This window comes from Pelobates fuscus, chromosome 1, assembly GCF_036172605.1.
Source record: "Pelobates fuscus isolate aPelFus1 chromosome 1, aPelFus1.pri, whole genome shotgun sequence".
Lineage (NCBI taxonomy): Eukaryota > Metazoa > Chordata > Amphibia > Anura > Pelobatidae > Pelobates > Pelobates fuscus.
The window spans coordinates 305,834,316-305,857,818 of NC_086317.1; the positions used below are offsets into that span (position 1 = coordinate 305,834,316).

A 23,503-nucleotide genomic window follows, 5' to 3' on the forward strand; every position below is an offset into this window, starting at 1 on the left:
GGGGGTGGGCATTTAATATATTATTAATTATTATTATTTTTTTATATTATTATTATTTTTTTTAATTATTATTTATTTAATTATTAATTTTTTTTTAAATTATATTTTTTTTTTCGTCCCCCCTCCCTGCTTGATACATAGCAGGGAGGGGGGCTCCTTCCCTGGTGGTCTAGTGGCATTGGCAGTTCAGTGGGGGGGAGAGGGGGGCTGGCAGAGCTGTAACTTACCTGTCCTGCAGCTCCTGTCAGCTCTCTCCTCCTCCGCGCGGTCTGTGCAGCTCCCTCTGTCAGCTCACAGTGTAAGTCTCGCGAGAGCCGCGGCTCTCGCGAGACTTACACTGGGAGCTGACTGAGGTGCTGAACGGACGGCGCGGAGGAGGAGAGAGCTGACAGGAGCTGCAGGAAAGGTAAGTACAGCCCTGCCAGCACCCCTCTCCCCCCAGTCTGTATTATGGCAATGCAAATTGCCATAATACAGACTCTGACTCGAGTATAAGCCGAGTTGGGATTTTTCAGCACAAAAAATGTGCTGAAAAACTCGGCTTATACTCGAGTATATACGGTATACAGAATTTAAAAACAATGTTGTTATACCGTGAATATACCATGAAATAGAAAATGAATACCATCTTAATGGTTGTTAACCAACCTTATATTGTTACAAGTAACCAATTAATAATTGTATATTTTAAAGGATAGTTAAGGTTTGAATGAGGGTATAGAATCAAATATGCTTATCAATTATACTTGAATATAAGGACCATATCTTTCTGACTAGTTCCACATAACATCAATTATAAAAAAAATCCATGTAATTAGTAGAGCATCCTAAAAATATCCTAGAGTTTGCCTGGGATATATATGGGAGTCTGAAAAGGAGAAAAAGAACACTAAAAGAACAGCGATTTCAAAGATATTTCTTCCGATTACCTTCCACACAGGTACATCGGTGGTCAGAAATTCTATCAGTAAACATTGGGGACTGCTACAAGCTGATAAATCCTTTCCAACTATGTTCCAAAATTCACCTATAATCAGTCATAAAAGGAACAGAAATATCAGAGATATACTTCTGAAAAATGACCCTAGGCACTGCTACCAAATACCAACAAAAATTGCCAGAAAGGGGTGTTTCAAATGCAGTGGGTGCGTGACCTGCAGTCACATGGTGAGTGGATCTACATTTGTCCATCCACACAGCGGCAAAAGGATTAACATCACACAATATTACATGTACAACTGACCATGTGATCTACATGATTACCTGCCCCTGCGGACTCTTTTATGTGGGCAAAACTAATCTGACCCTCAGAGATAGAATACGTGGTCACTGGTCCACTATCACCACTGCATTTCGTGACAATGAGAGTGATAAACCAGTGGCGAAACACTTCCTAGATCTAGGACATCGATTACCGACCCTACGCTTCACAGCTATTGACCACATCCCCCCCCTACCTAGAGGCGGAGACAGATCCAAGATGTTGCTACAAAGGGAGGCCCACTGGATACATCGCTTGGATACCGTGACACCCAAAGGACTTAATGAAAATATAGTCTATTCTATTTTTCTCTAAAAATGGAAGTCTGTTTTTTACTTCCTAGTTTATATTTTGTATTATTTAATTTGTTATTCCGTTTATTTTTTTTATTTTTTGTTTTGTTTGTTTTTATTTTCTCCTATGTTCTGTGTTCTATGCTATATTTTTTATTAACATACTTCTTTAATTCTTTTCCAAGCTTTTCCCTAATTTTGCATCTCCCTTTCCCTCTAGTCCATGTTTAGACTGGGTGTTCTTGGTAATACCATATTAGTAGATTATACATATGGTTGTAGCTATATGGAATGACCCAGGCCAACTCTAGGATATTTTTACGATGCTCTACTAATTACATGGATTTTTTTATAATTGATGTTATGTGGAACTAGTCAGAAAGATATGGTCCTTATATTCAAGTATAATTGATAAGCATATTTGATTCTATACCCTCATTCAAACCTTAACTATCCTTTAAAATATACAATTCCCAATTGGTTTCTTGTAACAATATAAGGTTGGTTTTAACAACCATTAAGATAGTATTAATTTTCTATTTCATGGTATAACAACATTGTTTTTAAATTCTGTATATATAGCTGTCACTTTGGGGCATATCACATTATTTTTCACACTTTTGATTTTATATAGACATATGGCACCGATTTTTTTTCACTACACATTATTTTCTAGTATTTTTCACATTGCACTTGCTTCATAACCACTTTAACGCTTTAAATAGCGTCTTATATTGGCTATACATAATGTTCACACAGACTATGATATCTAGTTCACACAGAACTATTCTAACCCAATTATCACCATTCGGATTGGTTTCCTAGCAACCACCTACACGCTATCACGCATGTCGTACGTTATTACGTCATCACGCAAATCACATGACGATCGGTGGTCACTTCCGGGTTTCGATTGAGGGGAGGAGGGTGAGTGTCACAATTGGTGAGTACACTACATTTTTCTTATATATTGATTACTGTTTTGGGTATATGCTGTCCTTGAGGAAGACCCGAATGGGTCGAAACGTCGGTCAACTTATTGTATATCTTTTGATGGATTAAACATTTTTTTACTATTTGGAAGACCCGAGAGTGCAGCCTTTTTTCTACTTGTATTGTATATAACCAGCGTGGAAGTGCACCAGGGCATAAAATTCAACATTGCGTTACCAGCAAGGGAGAGTGCCATTACACTCTGTACTATATATATGCTTGTATATATATATTGTTGTAATTAGGAAGGGAGGTGAAAAATATATAAAATAAATAATAATTTAAAAAAAAGATTTCTTAAAAAAAAATATATATAAGAAAAAAGATTTCTTAAAAAAAAAATATATATATATATATATATTTTTTTTTTTTTAAAGAATTTTTTTTTTAAAATTATTATTTATTTTACAGATTTTTCACCTCCCTTCCTAATTACAACAATTAGATCGCTCAGAACGCTGCCCTTACTAAGCTTAGGAAATGCTTATGCCACGTTGAAAGCTTTATACGGTTACACGCTATAACATGTTTGTGATGCATATCCTGATTCTGATTCAGACGGAGGCCTGGTAGACATGGGTGTTTCCCTCTAAAGCCCCAAGGAACACGCTCATTCTGTTATTATTCTCTTCAGCCCCATATACCCAGGGACTGTAGAAAACCAAGACCCCCCTTGGGAACTAAATTTCAGAGGTGCAACATGGCCTACTGTTGAATTAAGGGCCACTGGGGTATTGACATAATGCACTCACTTGACCAACAACATTTGACCGGGGGCTAAACACATGCTGGGATTTTCAGGGTGGGAGATTCAACTATCACAGTTGAGATTATCACCTGACAGTCTGGTAGACATCCCGGGTAGGGGATATTGTCTGGGCATCTGGCCGCGTACCCTATCAGGGTGCTAATGTTGAAGAGTAAATCCCTTCTACAGGGCACTAATTGGACTGTCACCCTAAAAATGGTGGGTCCCCGTGACCTGGATGGACACGTGTTGTCCATAAGGCACCTATAGTGCCTACTGCTTTTGTAAATATCATACGCTCCTTCCTGCTCTCTCTCGGAGCTCCCATCCATCTACCATTATTTCCCTAATTTCTCACTTCTAATTTACCTCCCCCATCTTTTTATTTATTTTTTTCCCCTCTGTCTCATCTCTCTTCATCTCTACCCTATATCCTCTGCTCCGACCTGGAACATGGCGCCCCCTACCTTTACGTCGCTTCCTCTCCATGTCCGTATGCTCAATGTACGCAGACTTAATGTTCCTGAGGAGATGGAGACCTAACTCTCTGCGCACATCAATAAGAAGATATCAACGGACATGGCATCTTCACTAGATAGGGAAATCACTATAGAAGAGTTCCAGGGGGCCATCAAGTCCTCAAAAAAGGGCAGAACAAGGGACCCAGGTGGCCTCCCGCTACAATACTATAAGACAGATGGCAGACTTGGTAAAGAGACACTTATGGCACACATCCCCATTCTGCCTAAGGAGGGGAAAAACCCTGAACAATGTGCAGGTACAGGACGATTTCTTTGCTCAATTCTGGCTGCAAAGTGTTGGCCAAAATATTAGCGTCACTTTTGAGGGAAATCCTCCCATCACTGACACAACTGGACGAAAGGGGGTTTGTCCCAGTAAGGGAAGCGAAGGATAACTCCTTTAGGCTCCTTAACCTTATGCACTTGGCTACTTCTTCTCGCCGTCCCCTGGTCATATACGCTCAACCGACGCAGAAAATGTGTTTGACCACTTGGACTGGCGGTACATGTTCTGTACACTACAAAAAATGGGCTTCGGAGAATCCTTGTGTAAGTGGATCCAGGCTATTTATTCCGAACCAACTGGGGTACTATCTACTCCAGTGCAAATTACTAATGGGACATAGCAGGGCTTTGCTCTTTCTCCAATCCTTTTTGTCATCACACTGGAGCCTTTCCTAGATGCCATTACATCTAACCCCATGTGTCTCTCAGTGCTCTGCAGGGGAGGTACCCTGATACCTCTTTGGGAACTCCTGTAAGACCGCGAGCCCACTTTAAATCAGCACTTCCGATACAACCAACTGACTCACTTTCATGATTTGGTGGCCCGTCAACTACAAATTACGAAACCATTGCTCCCATTCAAGGACATATGCTCGAAAGGAGAGGGCCTCCACCATAGTATATCAGTTCTGTATGCACTCCTGCAGCAAGCAGAAACAACCACCCCACTGAAGTTCCAATCACTGTGGGAAGAGGCATTACATTATCTCGTTCACTCCTCAGGAATGGGTCAAGATGGCCATGTGCACAGTCTTCAGCTCTAGATATGCCAGATATCATAAAATTAACCATAAAATATTCACCCAATGGTATGACACACCACAGAAAATCCATAAATATCTACCGGAGACAGATCTGTTGGAGGTGCGGAGAAGGGTTGGAAACTCTCCTCCACATATTCTGGTCCTGCCCATTCATAACACCTTACTTGGAATGAATATACAAGGCGATGCGTAAAGTAGCTGATGAGGAGGTTGCTTTTGACCCTGCAGATATCTTACTCAACAGATCAGACCTACACATATCGACATCTAAGAAAACAGTATCTCACCACCTACTCACAGCAGCTAAATCGCTCATCCCAGTTCTGTGGTCGCGAACAGAACCGCCAACTTTCCAAGCCTGGCTCCAAAGAGTAGAGGAGATCAGGCAGGTGGAAGCAGAAATATCTGCGGTGAGTGGAAGACTGGAGAAACATGAGGAGATCTGGAGGACGTACTACCTGTGCACAAGAGATGAACCTGGAAATCAACCTACTGAGTAAAAGGATGGAAACGTCTCCTACTGGGAGACATTGGCTCTGAGTGTGCCTGCGGGACTAGGGTCATGCAGTCAAACCTACCTCCTTTCATCCTCCCCCCATATATATTATTTACACTTTAATCCCCTTTTTTTCCCTCCTCTTCTTCTCTCCCTCTCTATCTCCTTCCTCATTCTTTCTCTCCTCTTCTCCTCCTTTTACGTACAGCAGAGCTAACATACTATACTTGCATAATATTGTTCATCCACCTTTCTTGTCCCTCTAACCAAGGCTCACACCAATATTAATAGGCAATTAAAGCGAACTAGTACTATATTTCACTCTTCCCTTGTGTGTCTAGCCAACTGGATATGTGGGCATTATACACATTGAACTTGGGGCTACCCTCTAAGGCACACAGAGGGCTTACTGGATACGTGGGTAATATACACACTGGACTAGGGGCTACCTTTTAGGGCACACACCACTCTCATATTAGACGGGAATAATCTCTTGCCCCTACCAAGGGTATAATCCGTACGATTATGTTGGTGCTTTGGCAAACACATACACACATATACATATACATACACACATTTTATATATATATATATATATATATATATATATATATATATATATATATATATCTCAAACTATCCAGAAAGGTACTTATATTGGGTACTGAATGTAAAAAAATAATATATATAAGTTGGAGAATATATATATTCTTTTTTTTAACTTCAGAACCCAATATAAGTACCTTTCTGGATAGTTTAAAAAATGTCTTGACTTGCTAAAGATGATTGCGATTTTAAATAAATCTTTCTCTGAATTCGAATTTTTTTAAATTATCAATGATTTGAAATCTGCTAAAGTCCTAATGGTTCTCAAAAAAAAATAAAATTATTATCATAACTCTAAGTTTATAAGACCACCATTTCCCCGTTTAAAAAACAAAACAAAAAAAAATGTAAGAATCTAACTCTATGTCCCTATCACTCATTAACTTTGATGTAAAGACCTTCTCTAAAATATTGGCAGATAGATTAAAATTAGTGATGCTGGGTATAGCTTATAAAGACCAGTCTGGATTTGTCACCAATAGGAGTCCTTTAAAGATTACTCAGAAGAGTTTTAATATTATTCATAACATTAACATACACCAAAATTAGTATTTTTTAGCTTTAAAGACCCAAAGGGCATTGGACAGAGTAAGTTGGAGAAATTTAGACCTGGTTCTAGATAGATTTAGAATAATTTGTTCCATTAAGGACAACATTATGTCCTTATATTAAAACTCAACAGCTAAAGTTGCTGGCCTGCTTTTTGAATTAAAATGGTTCTTTATTTCAAATGGGACCAGGCAGGGATGCCCTTTAGCATCTCTGCTGTACATTTTGAACCTTTTATCAATTTCCATTATACTTAATGATGAGACTCAAGGAATCCAAGTTGGGAACCTGGTATATAAGATATTGCTTTATGCAGATGATGTTCTCCTGTCAGTGTCAGATCCAGTTAAGTCAATTCATGCTTTAGTAATTTCTATTAACACCTGCAGTAAATATTTGAGTTATAACATTATTATATAACATCTACCTAATGAATATCTTAGGACATGGAAGACACAGCATTGTTTCAACGTGATTATTAGATCTGTCGACAATTTGGGAAGTAACAGTTTTCTTCATGGAGAAGTTTAGAAATTTCTTGGCTGGGCCGTATCAAAGATCTTAATTCTTATGCATTACTTTATGAAGTTATTTGTGGAGTATATTTGGCAAGAGAAGAAACCCAGCATCTCCCAAAATATCTTTAACAAAGAGAAAAGAGAAAGAGGTGCATCATATCCCGATTTAAAATGAAGCAGCCATGTTTTCAGACTTTACGCTCTGGTTATATTTGGGTTCGCTGGACTAGTTTAAAATTGAGAGAATACATATCTTCCCCTATATTCCATTCCAACTCAGATGTTCTGGTCTTATTTACAAATTGCTAAATCTAAAATGGCTTAAAATCCTATAATTTAACATATACTATCCACGTTAATAAAAGTAAAAAAGGATTTGTGTTAGCTGATAAATTGTCTAAAAGTAGTTGCAATTGAGACACTATTTTTTTTTTTTTTAATAACATAGAAGATTTGAATAAAGCCCATTGAAAATGTTGGTAGCTATGTCAAATCTCAGTTATTATTGATAAAGGAGGAATCTTATCTTTCTCTCAACACCAAAGTAAACCTGATCTTTCTAAGAAAGATATATATATATATATATATGTATAAAGAATTATATGATAGGGAAAATGATTATGTCTTCTCACTTTCTTACCACAATTTTATTTGTCATGTAAGATAAGGAGAAAAAAAAGTTTATGTTTAAAGTACTAAAAATATTCAAACTTGGGGGCAAAAAAATCTGAGACGAAGACGAAGGTCGCTCCAATTCAGAAATGGAAGTTGGAATTAGAAAAAAACTTTTCCCACATGAGGAATGTCTATCTGGCATCAAACGCGTCTCTCAAAATGTACACTGCATTTCCATTTTAAAATGAAATAATAAATTTATATATAGGTGTTATCTGACCCCCATTAGATTAAATATATATATATATATATATATATATATATATATATATCCATAAATAATTGACAGCTGTTGGAGGTATTATCTAGAAAATTGACATTTATTACACATATGGTGGGAATGCTCTAAGCTCAACTCCATTAGAGGTCACCTTAATTGTTGTTTAAATTAACTCATTGACATTATACATGTGGAATATGGATTATCCCAACTGTATTAAAAGCCAAGAATATTTAAAAGTTCATATGTTAAAGGTAGTAAAGATCATTAACGCCTGTAACTGGAAATCTTCAGATGAAATTAATTGTAACCAAATTACGTACCAATATAAGATGGAACATTGCTTTTATATGTCAAGAGGTAAAAATTGAAAAAAAAGATATGTGGCTTATTTGGAAAAATGAGGTTAACACTAATGATCCACTCTAGATTTACAATGATCCCTGTATATCTTTCAAGCTTATTTTGTTTTTCTCTTATTTCTTTTCTAGTAGATGCCTACTGCTCTCCGGAGACCCCAAATCTGTGTGTATCAATGTGGGTGGCTAAGTTTTGGGTTTTCTTTTTAATGTAATATATAAATTCAAATTTAGTTAAACTCACATGTGATATTGAATAAATTGTTCTATATAAAAAAATAAAAATAAAAAAAGAGGGTGAAGAAAAAAGGGAAAAGTAGAAAACTTTGTAAATCTAATTATAGTTACCTGAATATATGTTGTATCACTTGTAAAATATGCATGATATGATACTGATTGATTAAAGATTAAAGGTTTACAAATAAAAAAAAAATGGTAGACATATAATTTCCCTTTGGAAAGAACTTTATAGAACACTTGCCAGTACAATAACCAGTGTAATGGATTCTCAGTTGTTACTCTCCTGTCAAATTTCAAATTCTAGTCTGAATTTTCCCAGTGGAAGATAATATTGTGTCTCAACATAGAAAGGTCTGTTAATAAGCAGCATCCAAATTGTAGGTGAAAACAGTAGTTGGATGAAATCTATAAATTGTGTAAATTAGAGGCTTAATGATTCAACTCGTCTGTTTTATGCTAGGAGTAGGCAAATCAATTATCAAGTCCCCGCAAGCTGCTGCTAAGACCCAGAGTGAGAATCTGAGAGGAAATGATAGACGTGCCAATGATACAAAAGAGGTTTTATGTAAACTATCCTGATTTACACTGTACTGTCAAATATATATATATTTTTTTTAGCTACTTTTTCCTTACATTGATTTTTCTTTTCTGCACCACAATACAATTTTTTGCAAATTAATTTTGAGACGACAGAACAAAATGTATTCTCGTAATTATCTGTACATTCCGGTACCACACGCTTACATATATGATCAGATACTGTGGATCTTTAATAACAAATCACTGTGTAATAAAAAAGGGAAGATAGGTCTGTGCACAATTATAGAACATAAATTAAGTTTTTATTTACTGGCAGATTTTTTTTGTTTTTTTTCTAATTAGGGGTCTATTGGGGTTTGAACAGGAAATTTCAAACTCCCTGAGACTTTTTTTTAGTGGATCTTAAGAGGAAGAGTTCTCCTCAAATCCATTATTAACAGAGCATCTATTGCGGTAAATTAACAAATTATTTGGTCACCTTTATCCCATTGCCACATCATAGCAGCAGCACATTTAAAGGAATATTCCACTGATTTTAATTTTTTACTATTTAGTTGATATAAACTTAGATAAATGTTTTTTTTTCTGAATGTTTCCTTTTGGGGTGCATGAAAATAGCAGTTTGCTCCCCTCTTCCCCTGAAATAGACTTTCAGTCAGTGCTGAGGAATTAACCAATCAGTGACTTCTTATTAAGTAGCATAAACAAAAACATAACTCAATGAGTATCCCAAATAGATAAAGGGACATAGTGAGAAAGAGCACAGTAAGAGAAAGGACAGAGTGTAAACGAGGAGTAATAAGTGGCTACTAAAAAAGACTGGACATACCCCACTTGCAATACCTTGGGTTGTCTACTTTTGCAAATGGTATGCCATCATGGGAGTAATTCTCATTCCTGGGCTACCACACGGTCTCAAAGGTAACATTACTAATCTGGCAAATTTCTATTTGAAAAAACAGAAAAATGGAATGTGCTATATTTGACCCTGTAACTTTCCAAAACAGCGTAAAAACTGTTAATTGGGGGTACTATTGTACTTGTGAGACTTTGCTGAATCCAAATGTGTGGTTTTTTTTTTGCAGTTAAAGCGAACAGTATTATGACATTTACAGCTAAAATGTCTAAAAAAATATTTTTTTTATTATTCATAATAAATTATGTTTCAATTATGAATAGTTCATGAGAAATTAAAGTCCAGTTTCTCCTGAACAAAATGATATAAAATAAGTGTGGGTGCACTTAATATGAAAGAGGTGAATTACGGTTGAACAGACATATAGCACAAATTCCAGTTTTTGTTTACATTTTGTTTTGATCAGAGCGTGTACTATTGACTCCGTCCTAAAGGGGTTAAATGTCTTTTCTGGGTCTGTTTGTTTGACTTTGCCCCTACGTGTGGTGCCGAGGTAACCCAGGGAGAGATCTTTGAGTTTCTAAGGTCTCGCTGATTCTGCTTGTATTGATGCATTTTGTAAGAGTTTTTTTGGTTATTAACCCTTGCTAGGGTTTACTGATAGCCTTAGCCGAGGGTGGGGTTACTTGGTACTTTAGTTACTGGCTATAGCGTTTTAGCTCACATATTTACTTTACTATACGTGGTTACTGTTTTGACTACTATTATTCCTGCTGAGCCTACATTTAACTCTATAAAACCCGGTTTACATCTATACCTACCGTCCCTCTCTCTCACCCAAGAGGAGGTTTTTTCATGGACCTCTATTTTAGGTTTGCCCTGCTCTGCACCAGTTCTTTCTGGTATTTATCCTCCCCTGGTGTACAAACATTATTGTAAACTCTATTCCTTCTGTTTGTAATTAGTAAAAATAAAGGTAGGGATCTACTATTCCTCGTTTACACTCTGTCCTTTCTCTTACTGTGCTCTTTCTCACCGAGTCCCTTTATCCATTTGGGATACTCATTGAGTCCTGTTTTGTTTATGCCTCTAAAATACATATAAGGGTTATGCCCTGTTTTCTATACAGCACAGTTTAGACAACCTTCCCCTGGAGTCTGGATATAGTGGTTCCCACTTTATTATTTCGTCATATATTTGTATTCTTCTTATTAAGTAGCTTTTGTGCTGGAGCTGAAGGCACACAGCTTCTCAATGAGCTGTCACACAGCTCCCTAAGAAGAAGGGAAGGCATGTGCTCTCTAGCCCAGTATTGGCTCCACGAAAGCTAAATGAAGCAGAAGTAAACTCCTAATAAAGGTGGGGAGTTGTTTTGGTACCTAGTTATAAAAGTGCAGATTTCTACTGAAATCAGTTTCTGCAATATTTTCCACCTGTCAATAAAGTAAGGAAACCGCATTGCCATGCTTTCCCACTGCATACAAACCTTTCATCATCCTCATGGATACTACTATAAAGAAATAACATTTTTAGTAGGTTGTACCGAACCTTCATTGGTTTGTAGAATAATGTATTGCTTTTCCCTGAGGAATTTTACATTTCATCATAATCTAATCACTAATACTAGGGCAAGTGATGTATGCAGATTCTATTAATTAATTAAATTGGCAACTAGTTTAAAGCAGGGATTTCAGAGTTGAAAAGCAAAAGAAGATTAGACAGTTTAGAGACAGGCAGTATAGGTTACAGAGACAGTTCATCTATTGTAGCTCAGGGCTGATTTTAGAATTTAATTTTTAAATCTTACTTTGTAGTAAGTAGGAGAATGTGCACAGCCAAATGTTACATGTGTACCTATCTTCATTAAGGTACCTTCCAATTTAAAGTAGACATATCTGTCCTGAGTTCTTTAGAACAATAGTTTCATGAAAAACTACCTTAAAGAAGAAAAAATAATTGGGGCGTGGGAATTATTATGAAAGCTTCTAAAAATGGCACAATCAGAATATAAAAATATCCCATCAGCCAAACATGGGACAGCTGATGGAAAAATGCATCTTTATGTTGGATGCATAAAAGACATATGTAGCATCTTCTTGCCCAAGAACATGATAATAAATGGAGGGTCCCATTATCTCTTATGTTCTTCCATAGAGCTGTTTTGATCTTTTCCAAATGCCAGACAGATATGGTGCCTGGCAGCCTCATCTGGCAGGAGTTGAATAAGGAAGCAGGCAGTATTAAGAAGGGAGAATGTGAAGTTAGAATATTCTTCATTTCCTTCTCTGGAGTGCCATGACATTATCTGATGGGCACATGCCAAATGTCTACTTTGCAAAGAACACACAAGTAATAGGTGTGCTTTAAAGTTAAAGGTCCCATAAGGATATGATGGATCTATAGTGAATTCAAAACCTCAAAAGTAGCACACAAATAGCTGTACCTAATGAAAAAATATTTAGGTAATTTGTTGTCCTCATTTTGTGCCAAACAAACAAAATACAGTTCACGTCAATGAAAGATCATTAGATGCATCACATTTAAAACAGCACTGTCACCATCTGGTGGTCCAATGGCCACAGATAAGGGGAGATATACTTACCTCAACCTGTTCCTCGCAGGTGCCACTCTATTTCTCACGCTGCTTCTCTTCAATGCCAGGAGCCGTCTCATGCATGAGTACAGCATTGAGGTCTATGGGGGATCCCTCGAGTTCCTCCCTAGACATGGGCAATTTCCTGCTGCTGTCACTGGATTGACTATGAAAGTCAGGCAGAGGAGAAAAACAGAGACACAATAGTCCCAATTTGTCTCAGTATATCTCTTGACTGGGTTGTAATTCCAGGTAAATTCCAACACAGTAAAAATAGGTATTTTATAAAGATTCTATATTTATGAAATACTCCATTTTTTGAGGTGGGTGGGAGAGACAGTATCGCTTTAAGATATTATATGGGATTATAGGAATAGCAAATATAGTTTGGTGAGAAGCAAGAAAAGTTATGAGACATAATGAACCACTACTGTTCAGGTCAAATGTTTGTTTTAGAAATAATTTCATTTAAACGAACTGACCAATGGGGAAAAATACTTGTGTTTTTTTGTTTAGTTTATATACCCCCAATAATAAGATGTAGATGCATTTAACTATACACATTTTAATTGGAGGTAAATTTCAATACAGCAGATCTCTTGTCCGCAGCTTTTGCAAGCCCTCTCCTTCTTCCCCAGCCCTGACTTTCTGTGGCTGTCAAATCACAGTCTTCCCAATACAGCTCTAGGTAATTGCCTACCTCTTGAGTTTAGCTCCTTCAAGTAACAGGGCATATTGTCTGATTGGTTGTCATGTAGTGTAACAAGGTTAATTTATAAATGTGCCAGTTTCTATTTCAATCTGCACATTTTGTGTTTTAGGTGTCTAGAGTGTGCTTTTAAAGACCAATGACATCTATGCCATCACAATAAAATGGTCTTGACGTGTTCTATTTCAGAATGGAGTCAGTAATACATTCAAGAATTAAACGGTGTATGGAAATGTGCAAGATAGGGGATTTCATACACACCCACAGCACCCCCCCAAACACACAGCAACCCTCCCTCCCACACACACACACACACAGCACCTCCCCCCCATACAGAAAGCAGCACCCCCCACACACAGCACCCCTCCCCCACCACACACAGCACCCCTCACACAGAGCACTCCATACACACACACACATACGCTGCACCCCTCAATGCAGTATGTGTGTGTATGTATGTATTCAGCAGTGTGTGTATATTCAGCAGACTGTGTGTATTCAGCAGTCTGTGTGTACTCAATAGTCTGTGTGTACTCGGCATTCTCTCTGTGTGTGTGTGTGTGTGTGTGTGTGTGTGTGTTTATGTATTCAGCAGTTTGTGTGTATCCAGCAGACTGTGTATACGTATTCAGCAGTCTGTGTGTATGTTTGTGTGCATGCATTCAACGGACTGTGTGTATGTATTCAGCAGTCTGTATGTGTATGTATCTAGCAGTCTCTGTGTGTATTCAGCAGTCTGTGGTGTGTGTATGTATTCAGCAGTCGTGTGTGAATGTGTTCAGCAGTCTGTGAGTATGTATTGTATCTATGTATTGCATTTGATGGAGATATTAATAAATATTAGCTTAATTTTAACTATAATTTAGATCATTATTTATAATTTGTATCATTGAACTCTCTGTTGATGTGTTCTTCTTTTAAAACAAAAGATGTTAATTAGTTCGGACAACTGTACAAGTTGTTTTTTTCTAAACTTAAACCTCAGTAAATAGGTTTAATTGCTGTGTTGGCACTTTGAGGGAAAAAAAGTTGGCATGTATTGCGTTTGGGCACTCAGGCTCAAAAAGGTTCACCATCACTGGGATAGATCATACCCCTACAATCTTACTTCTCTGCCATTTAGTAGTTAAATCACCTTTGTTTATGTTTATGCAGCTATAGCCATACCTTCCCTGGCTGTGACTCACACAGCCTGCATTGGAAAAAAACAAAAATGTAAATCAGAAGTTAACTTGTTGTAGAAATTTTTATCTCCTGATCTGTGAATTGAACTTTAATCAAACACAGAAGGCTCCTGAAGGGTGTAGAAGGCTATTAATAGAGCAGGAGAAAATTAAGCCATGAGACTGTAGGGGCATGATCTATACAACAAAACCGCTTCATTAAGCTTAAGTTGTTTTTGTGCCTATAGTTCTATATAATTAAGAGTCTTTATCAGTAGGTCTTTTTTAGACATGACGTCAATTTGTCTTAATAATGGGCCATCATGTTAGCTTGTAAAAACCTCAGTATAGGTTCAAGCTCTCTGAATAAGCAGCAAGTAAAAAAAAAAAAACAGGAAGGGAAACCATGTATCCATGGAAACAAGGAGCTGATGTGACAGTGAAAATAAGGAAGGTCCGGCACAAACTCTCTCCTATAGAGTCAGATATTATATGCTATAATAAATCTAATTATTATGCAACATTTAAACATACAACACATTTAAAATGTTAGCTCAGTTAACATCTAAATAAGAAATACCCACACAAACATAGATCAGATGGAAAAAGTTGCTATGAATGTAAGCCTTACATATTAGTTGCACCTTTCTGATGAGAAGGGCAGATAATTGAAGGGGCAACTAGACTAGTCTTCTAACAAATTACAGAATAGTATCATTCATGTATTTTTTATCAATTAAAGGGCAAATGCCATCTCAAAACTATCTTTAATAGAATAATAATTTCTTCAAGATGGGAAAGAGAAGGGATTATTTATTAAATTAAGCAGATGTAAACAACTTAGAAAAACCTCATCACTACCCTTAGTATATATCCAAATTCTTCAGCCATAGACATGCACTTTGGGTCTGACAGTGTTTGAAAATGGACTAGTCTGTCTGGTCTTCCTTGCATTAGGTGAGTGGGGGAAAGTGGGGATGGCCAGGGACGGGGCAGTTCTGAGTAATGTTAGATGACTTGTAACAATTTACGCAACTAAAATTTAATTTAGAACAATAACAATGTCTCTTATTTACACAAACACATAGAAGAAATAGCATACAACCGCAACTGTGATGCAAAATGGTGACTGTAGCCAGTCATGGGTTTAACCCTCCACAAACTAAACTGAAAAAAGGGTCTTTCAAAAGGCATTTCCTATTTGGTAACAATTATGTAAGAATCTCTTATAGTAAAGCTAAATAATAAAGGATACAATGTAGCAAAAACCTCCACCTCCATGCAGATCTCAATAATTTTGTTTCTATGTATTAAGTTATATGGCAGAATTCTTCTTAAAAAGTTAAGGAGAGACACCCATATTCTTAACAGTAAAAACAACAGTTCCCATTGTTACCCTTCCCAATATGGACTGGGCTTTAGCAAAACTGTGCCCACAGGGTTAGTGACCAATAGGTGTACCCAGGTACACATAATGTCCCAAAACTAAATCCACCTTAGAATAATCTGGTCATAGGGTCTGTGAACTCATCAAAAAATACATATATTTAAATAGTCCACCTAGAAACAGTAGATCTAGATCATCATAGTAAAGAAGATGTCAAAGTAGATCAAATAGAGCCTATCGTCCAAATATAGCTTACTAAAATTGTGTAAACGTGTCACTGCTTGCCTCTCTTCCATCTCTGACTGGATGTCGTCACGCTTTCTCAAACTTAACCTCTCTAAAACTGAACTCCTTGTCTTTCCTCCTCCTAATACTGATCCTCCTCTCTCACTCTCCCTTCAAGTCAGTGATATCCACATAAGTCCATCCCTACAAGCGCGCTGTCTTGGCGTCATACTTGACTCTGGTCTCACCTTTGAGTCTCACATCCAGTTTGTTGCCAAGTCCTGTAGGTTCCAACTCAAAAACATAGCCCGCATCCGCCCCTTTCTTACGCAAGATGCTACCAAGGAGCTTGTCCATGCTCTAGTAATTTCCCGCATGGATTACTGTAACCCTCTCCTGAATGGTCTCCCCAAAAGCCGTACTGCCCCGCTACAGTCTGTAATGAATGCTGCAGCTAGACTGATTTTCCTATCCAGTCGGTCCTCTCACACCTCGCCCCTCTGCCAGTCCTTACATTGGCTCCCTGTATCCTATAGGAGTCAATTCAAAGTGCTAACCCATACATTTAAAGCACTGAACAATTCCAGCCCCTCTTATATCTCTTCACTGATCCAGAGGTATGCCCCTCCTCGTACCCTCCGCTCTGCCCGCGACCACCTCCTGACCGCTGCTCGCACCCGTACGGCCAACTCACGCTTGCAGGACTTCTCACGGGCTGCTCCTCTCCTATAGAATAACTTGCCTACTGCCATCAGACTCTCCCCTAGTCTTCAATCATTTAAGAAGGGCCTTAAATCCCATCTCTTCAGGAAAGCGTATGGCCTCCCAGAGTAATCTCTCCCTTACATACCTGTCCCTATGGAATAGTGCTTTGCTCTCTCCTCCAGCTCTGCTTCACTCCTACTTGATATTTCCTATCCTAATGTTTCTAATACCCCACCTCCTATAGACTGTAAGCTCATTTGAGCAGGGTCCTCTTCAACCTATTATTCCTGTCAGTTTTCTTGTAATTGTCTTATTTATTGTTACATCCCCCCCCTCTCAAAATATTGTAAAGCGCTACGGAATCTGTTGGCGCTATATAAATGGCAATAATAATAATAATAATAATAAATGGGGTCTATCTTCTAAATGTTGCTGCCAAAGCTAAGATAGACCAAATAGAGTCAAATGGAGTCTCCGGATGACTGTTTATCAAAGCTAAGGTAGAGGAAATGTTGTCCATCACCTCAGTTATACTTATCCAATGATATGGATAAATGAACAAGATGAATATAGGTTCTCCCTCACCTGTGGCATGAGGTGTTTTTATACCTGATCCAATTTGGTATTTATTACATCTAACTGATGCCACAGGAGTGAGATCAATTAGTGTGATCTAAATATACTCCCTTAAATAGTACAGTATTTATCCACACTATGTAGACTTCTCCCATCTCTCAGTCCAAAGGTTTGTATCCAATGATACAGATGGAAACACAAGTTGTCCCTACATCATAATTTGATTTGGATATTATAACTGTTTAGTCTTAATAATGCAGTGTAATCAATTAATGGGACTAAATAAAGTTTCTGTAAGTGGCACAATAGTTTTTTTTACATTATTATTTGTATTTATTTTTTTTAAATGATACCTTGGGGTATCATTTTAAAAAAAATGAAAGTGTAGTTACAATGAAAACCGGGATGGGGTGTTGGTTATTAAAGGAAAAGGCAGACAATTAAAATGGTCAGGTATTATGCAATTTAAAAGACTTTATACCTATATTTTACTATAAAATTAAAATGAAATGAAAGTATTTAAAAATTGGGCAGACTAGATGGGCCGAATGGTTCTTATCTGCTGTCACATTCTATGTTTCTAGGTAACTTAATATCAGCCTCAGATGCATTTAGCTTTTTAACTACCATTTCTATTTGGAGAATTCACTGTTTAGTCAACAGCGCCACCCCTCCCTCGTGTTATATTTAGGGGCAGCACTTTTCCTGTACTATTCTCCATTTCTTGTATTTTCACCACTTATTTCCTGGTATGTTTAGGATCTAGTATCCTTGTGTTTTAATATATATACCTCTAGCTTTTATAGGGGCTTTTTTATACCAGTTGACATCCATGTGAGTGAGGGAAATAGCTTTTTCCACTTTATTCCAGGTTTATTACCTGTCTTTCACACTCGATTTGGATAGGCTTATCCCTGTCCATATAGTCTGAATTTAAATAACTAACGTTTTCTCCTCAGTATATATATTAAGGAAGAACCTATGGTTATAAATATGCAACCGTAGAGAAAAAAAAAACGAGGTCCTATATAGCTTGTTCTGGAGATCATTTAAACAATGTTTAACTGAGTACTCCATATCTTTATCTTTAATTTTTGGCTATTTTTGTAGTAAACGTCTGTTTTGTGTACTCGTTTCCTAGCAACAGAGCACCATTCCGTCACAAGTAGCATGCATGCGTGATGTGCGACAACATGACGCCACGCACATACTTGGTGGGAACCGGAAGAGAGCTTCAAGATGGCGGAGAAACACCAAATATCGTATTAAATTGTTGGGGAGCCGCACTTGGGAACTTAATTCACTGTACAATGAGAGTCATTGTATGTTTAAGGCATTTACATTAAAAATGGGCTTGTGCCTGAAATGTCTGCGGTTTCCTATTTCAAATAAATTCTTGGTAGCACGTTCTGTGCACACTTTAACTGGAAGCGCAGACCTAATTTTTTTCTAAAATTTGACTGTTTACACTGCTGGAACTACAGTGTAAGGGGCTGCAGCTCAGTTCAAATAATTTGTAGTATTTAATCCTTTAGGTATTGCAATTACCTGTGCCTCTAATTTTTCTTCTTAATGGTTATAGATATGCAAATGATTGCTGCAATCTTGCAGAAAATGTATAATTGGATGACTCAGGAAAAGATGCAGCAGCAACTAATGAAAGTTAATAAACAAAGCTCCAGGGCCTGCTGATATTCACCCACGAGTACTTAAGGAACCAAGTGTGGAAATAAGTGAACCTCTGTTTTTAATCTTTCAAGATTCTTTTTTTCTCAGGAATTGTACCAAGGCAGATTCCTATATTCAAAAGGGTTCAAAATCCTTGCCTTGAAATTATAGACCTGCGAACTTAACTTCTATGGCTGGGAAAGTATTTGAAAGGTTATTAAAGGATAAAGCAAAAAAGAAATAATGAGAACTTTGAGAACGGACAAAAGCTTATTAAAGGTGAATATTCAGGAATTAATTGAGAATAACGTCATCAGAAAAAACAGCATGGTTTTATGAAACATAGGTCATGTCAAACTAACTTAATTGCATTCTACAAAGAAGTAAGTAGAAGTATAGAGAAGGGTGTTGCAATGGATGTGATCTACTTGGACTTTGCCAAGGTGTTTAAAACGATTCCACACAATAGGTTAGTGTTCAAACAAAGAAATTGGTCTAGATGAAAATTCTTGTTCTTGGTTAGAACATGGTCTTTCAAATAGAGTACAGAAAGTGGTCATTAATGGTAAATTTTCATGCTGGACAAAAGAGATAAGTGCTGTTCCTCGCTGTTCTGGTCTTGGACCCCTTCTATTTAACATATTTATAAATGATCTTGAAATAAGCATTGAAAGTCAAGTTTCAGTGTTTGCAGATTAAACAAAAAAACACTGTAAAGTAATTTGAACTATTGAACATATAGATTTTCTTTTTGATTTTTTTTATTAGTTCACAGACTCTATGACCCGATTGGTTTGAGGTGGATTTTGTTTTGTGAGGCATTATGTATAATCTCTATTAGTCCCTAACCCTGTGGGCACAGTTGTAATAAAGCCCAGTCCCTATTTGGGAGGATAGTACTGGGAGCTGTTGTATTGGTTTTTATGTTATCAAGACTATGGGTGTGTCTCCGGAACTTTTGATTTAAGGCGAATTCTGCCATATAACTTAATATATAGAGACATGATTATTGAGATCTGCACTGAGATGGAGGTTTTTGCTACATTTTATCCATTAGTATTTAGCTACAATATAAGAGATTCTTACACAATTGTTACCAGATGGTAAATACCCTTCGATTATGTATTTACTCCCTAGTCTTCAGTTTAATTTGTCTTTATTTACACAGACTGATTTCTAAGCACATTTATTGTAGTTTAAAAGACACATTATGGAGAGCATTGATGCTGTGGATCTCAGTTATACACTAAGACATACCAACAATATGGAGTTCTTTGAAAAGAGGGACATTAGGATAGATAGGAAAACAAAGTGATTTTGGACCAAAATAAGGACTGTCCCTCCTAAATAGGGACACTTGGGTGGTATGCCATTTTGTAGAAAGGCAATGTTTACATTACAAGGTTAAACATACCTCTAGTGGCTATCTTCCAGACAGGCACTAGAGGTGCTTACACTGCAAAAACAGTCAGAATTGATTATTCAAATAAATGCTTCGCATAGAGAGCATTTGATTGGCACAGTGCAGTGTTTTGATATGCATGCTCAATAGCCTCCATATGGAGAAGCATTGGATTGGCTGAGATTATCAAGACTGATGATGACAGCTGAAGAGGCAAGGCTATTGCGGCAAGACCAGTACACCCCGGCGTATAAGGGAAGTAAATATGACATTTTAAACACTCGCAGAGGGGCCGGTTATCTAAATAGGTAGGGTAACACAATATCATTAGGAATACAGGTTTGTATTTTTACAATTGTAATCAAATTAGTTTAATGATATTAATTCCCATATGTATTTAAAAAAAAAAAAAAAACTATATTTATTCCTAAACCAGTGCTGTCTGAAGGCAATACAACATCTACTAGGGTTCACAGAAGCAGGTGTAACATTACGTTTGTAAATTCACACAATCTAGATCTGGTTGTATAGTTCCCTTCATTTTCTTCTCTAGATATTTGTCTCTGTGCAAATGAATCCGTAAGTTTATGAAAAAAGATTGACACTTCTTCTTGGAAGTGTCAATGAATTTACTGTATTTTTTGCCCTACTTAAAACACTTTATAAAATGTAAATCTGATGGGATCTAATAACTAAATAGTGAGTTGTGGACCACTGACCATCAGCAAATGCAACATTAAGACCAAAATAACTGAAAATGGCAAATTTCCAACAAAGCCAAAATTAAAGAGTTTTCCACATCAGCTATTTACTGTACATTTTACAATTCCACTGTCAATTCCCCATGACTCTTCTAACTAGCAAATCTTTCACACTCTTCCATGGAACTTAGCAAGGAAAACACACTCCAGATGGCAATGTACGAAAATATATAGATCAAGAGAAAGCCCCAGACGGTATTGTATTAAAAAACTGCACTGTAGCCAACATTGTGCATCTGTAAAAATCCTCTTAACTATAGTCATAGCTTGAATACATTAGCCTACATTTTGGAATTTGGGTTTTAAATCACTATAATTCAGTGTTTAGCAACCAAATCCTAGAGTTTTCTTTTGTTTGTTGATGGGAACAAGTTCAGACTTAATTCACTGGAAACAGAAAACAATTCTTGTCATTAGATTGCAACTCCTGCAATTAGCTTTGCACTATAAACATGTAATATCTTGCAGTACAATGAGGATGTCACAGAGGTGGACCTGAGAAAGAACTTGTTCTGTACTGTAAATGAATTCCTGCTGACACTCTCCCCAAAATAGATATGCAAATAAATAAATACAGCTGTTCTATACAGAGAATCTACAGAGATGTAATTACTTATTATATAAGTGCAGTAAGAAAAATAAAATCATTTAAAAAATCTTCACATATCCATCTTAAATCAATAACATAACTACATTCAAGTATGCTGTCACCATCAAGAATCTTTGGAACAAATGCACAGACTATACAAAATATGTTGCTAATCTAATAATCCTTTTTTTTTCTTATTCATTTTGACTATGTTGTGAATAAGTTTTTGTAAACATAAGTACAGTATACCTTTGCCCTACACCACATTAAACAAAATTAAATTCAATAGATCATCAATTTTTTTTATCGATAGTACATTTTAATAAAAGCAGTCATATATCATGAAGTGCAGTAAAACAACCAGAATTTTTTTTTGTTATTATTATTAGCAATGATTTAACAAGATATACTGCAAGCACACACAGGGCGATAGGCTTTCTTAGTAGACAAGAAGAAGATTGACATATGAAACACTCTGCACAAGTCAAAGGAACACACTTCATAACAGAATGGCTGTATCTCTAAGCGGCATTGCTTGCAAAGTGCAGGGAATACAATCACCTATTCTAGAGGTCTAGTGAGTGCTTCAATTCCTTACTTACCTGAAGGTCTGAAGATAGAAGGCAAATATCACTTTCACGCCTGTCTCAGTTCCATTAGAGTCAGTTCTGTCACCACTGAATCCAAATGCAGACATCAGACACCATCTTCTGTTAACCTTTAGGATCTGCACATAGTCTGTTAAGCTTAAAGCAGCTGTCACTTAACACACATGCAAGCACAGAACTTCCCTTGCTAAAGCTGGAATGGGTTGGAGTGAAAGTAAGATGGGATTCTAGAATGATTTGAAGCCTGGAAGAGTAGCGTCATCTGAGCTCTCCACGCTGATTGGTGGGAGGAGATTAGTGTTTGTGTTTCCAAGCTATACTAATGGGTTGTAACGCATGTGGCTATCAGTCAGCGTTAGCAGTTTAGTAGAAAGTGTCCTCCAGGCATGGCTAACGTGTAAATTGGCACACATCAATCAAACAAACAAACATGTCACAGGGGTTTGGTAACCACGCTACACTCACACATTCACACATTGCATTTTATGAAGGGTTTAATTACAAATCTACACCTTGTATAGAGCTCATCCTAAATGCAGATTGAAACCTACTAATGTAACCCTTATTATCATGATTACTGGGTTGCTAAGGTTTACCCAATTAGCTGAATTCGGATTTAATTTAATATTAATTAAGGTATGAGTACGAGTGGGGTAGTGACATGAGAGTTGATTGGAATTTTAAAGATGGTTTCTGGGGATTATTTATGTTGTTGTTTATTGTTCAACAAGTGGGTGTTGTGTTATATGACTGTATTTCTGCCTGGGTGTGATGCAGGTTCAGGAACAGCACAGTTTATTATGCTTATTTTTATCTCAGAACATTTCTAATTAACCATTGTTTTATATCCATTCATCTTGCCTCTTCTCATTTTTCTCCTGCTTTCTTTTGTCAGTTGTGAGGTAATTCACTGATGAAACAAAATACATATAGTAGCATAACCCCAGGACATACTTGAAAACGAGAGAAATCTCAATCTATCTTTCCAGGTAAAATATTTTATAAATAAATAATAATAACAACAACAACCAAAGTTAACTACTTCAAAAACATGTTTCCTGTCACAAAATGACCTACCGTTTAAAAAAAAAAAAAAAGAGAAATGGTCGCATTTCCGATTATGGGGATTTGGAAATGTGAATTAATTTACATAAATACAATTGGGAGATAAACATTTTTAGAGATCACATATC

General features: G+C 36.9%; 1 protein-coding gene across 1 annotated transcript in view; it reads right to left on the reverse strand.

The window, feature by feature from the left end:
- Positions 1–22,473, reverse strand: part of LOC134614438 (pinopsin-like) — a 275,580-nt gene extending 253,107 nt beyond the window's left edge. The window contains exon 1 of the mRNA XM_063458217.1: positions 22,305–22,473. The gene's annotated coding sequence lies outside the window, so the exon portion shown is untranslated. The remainder of the gene's footprint in view (positions 1–22,304) is intronic.
- Positions 22,474–23,503: the final 1,030 nt, after the last annotated feature.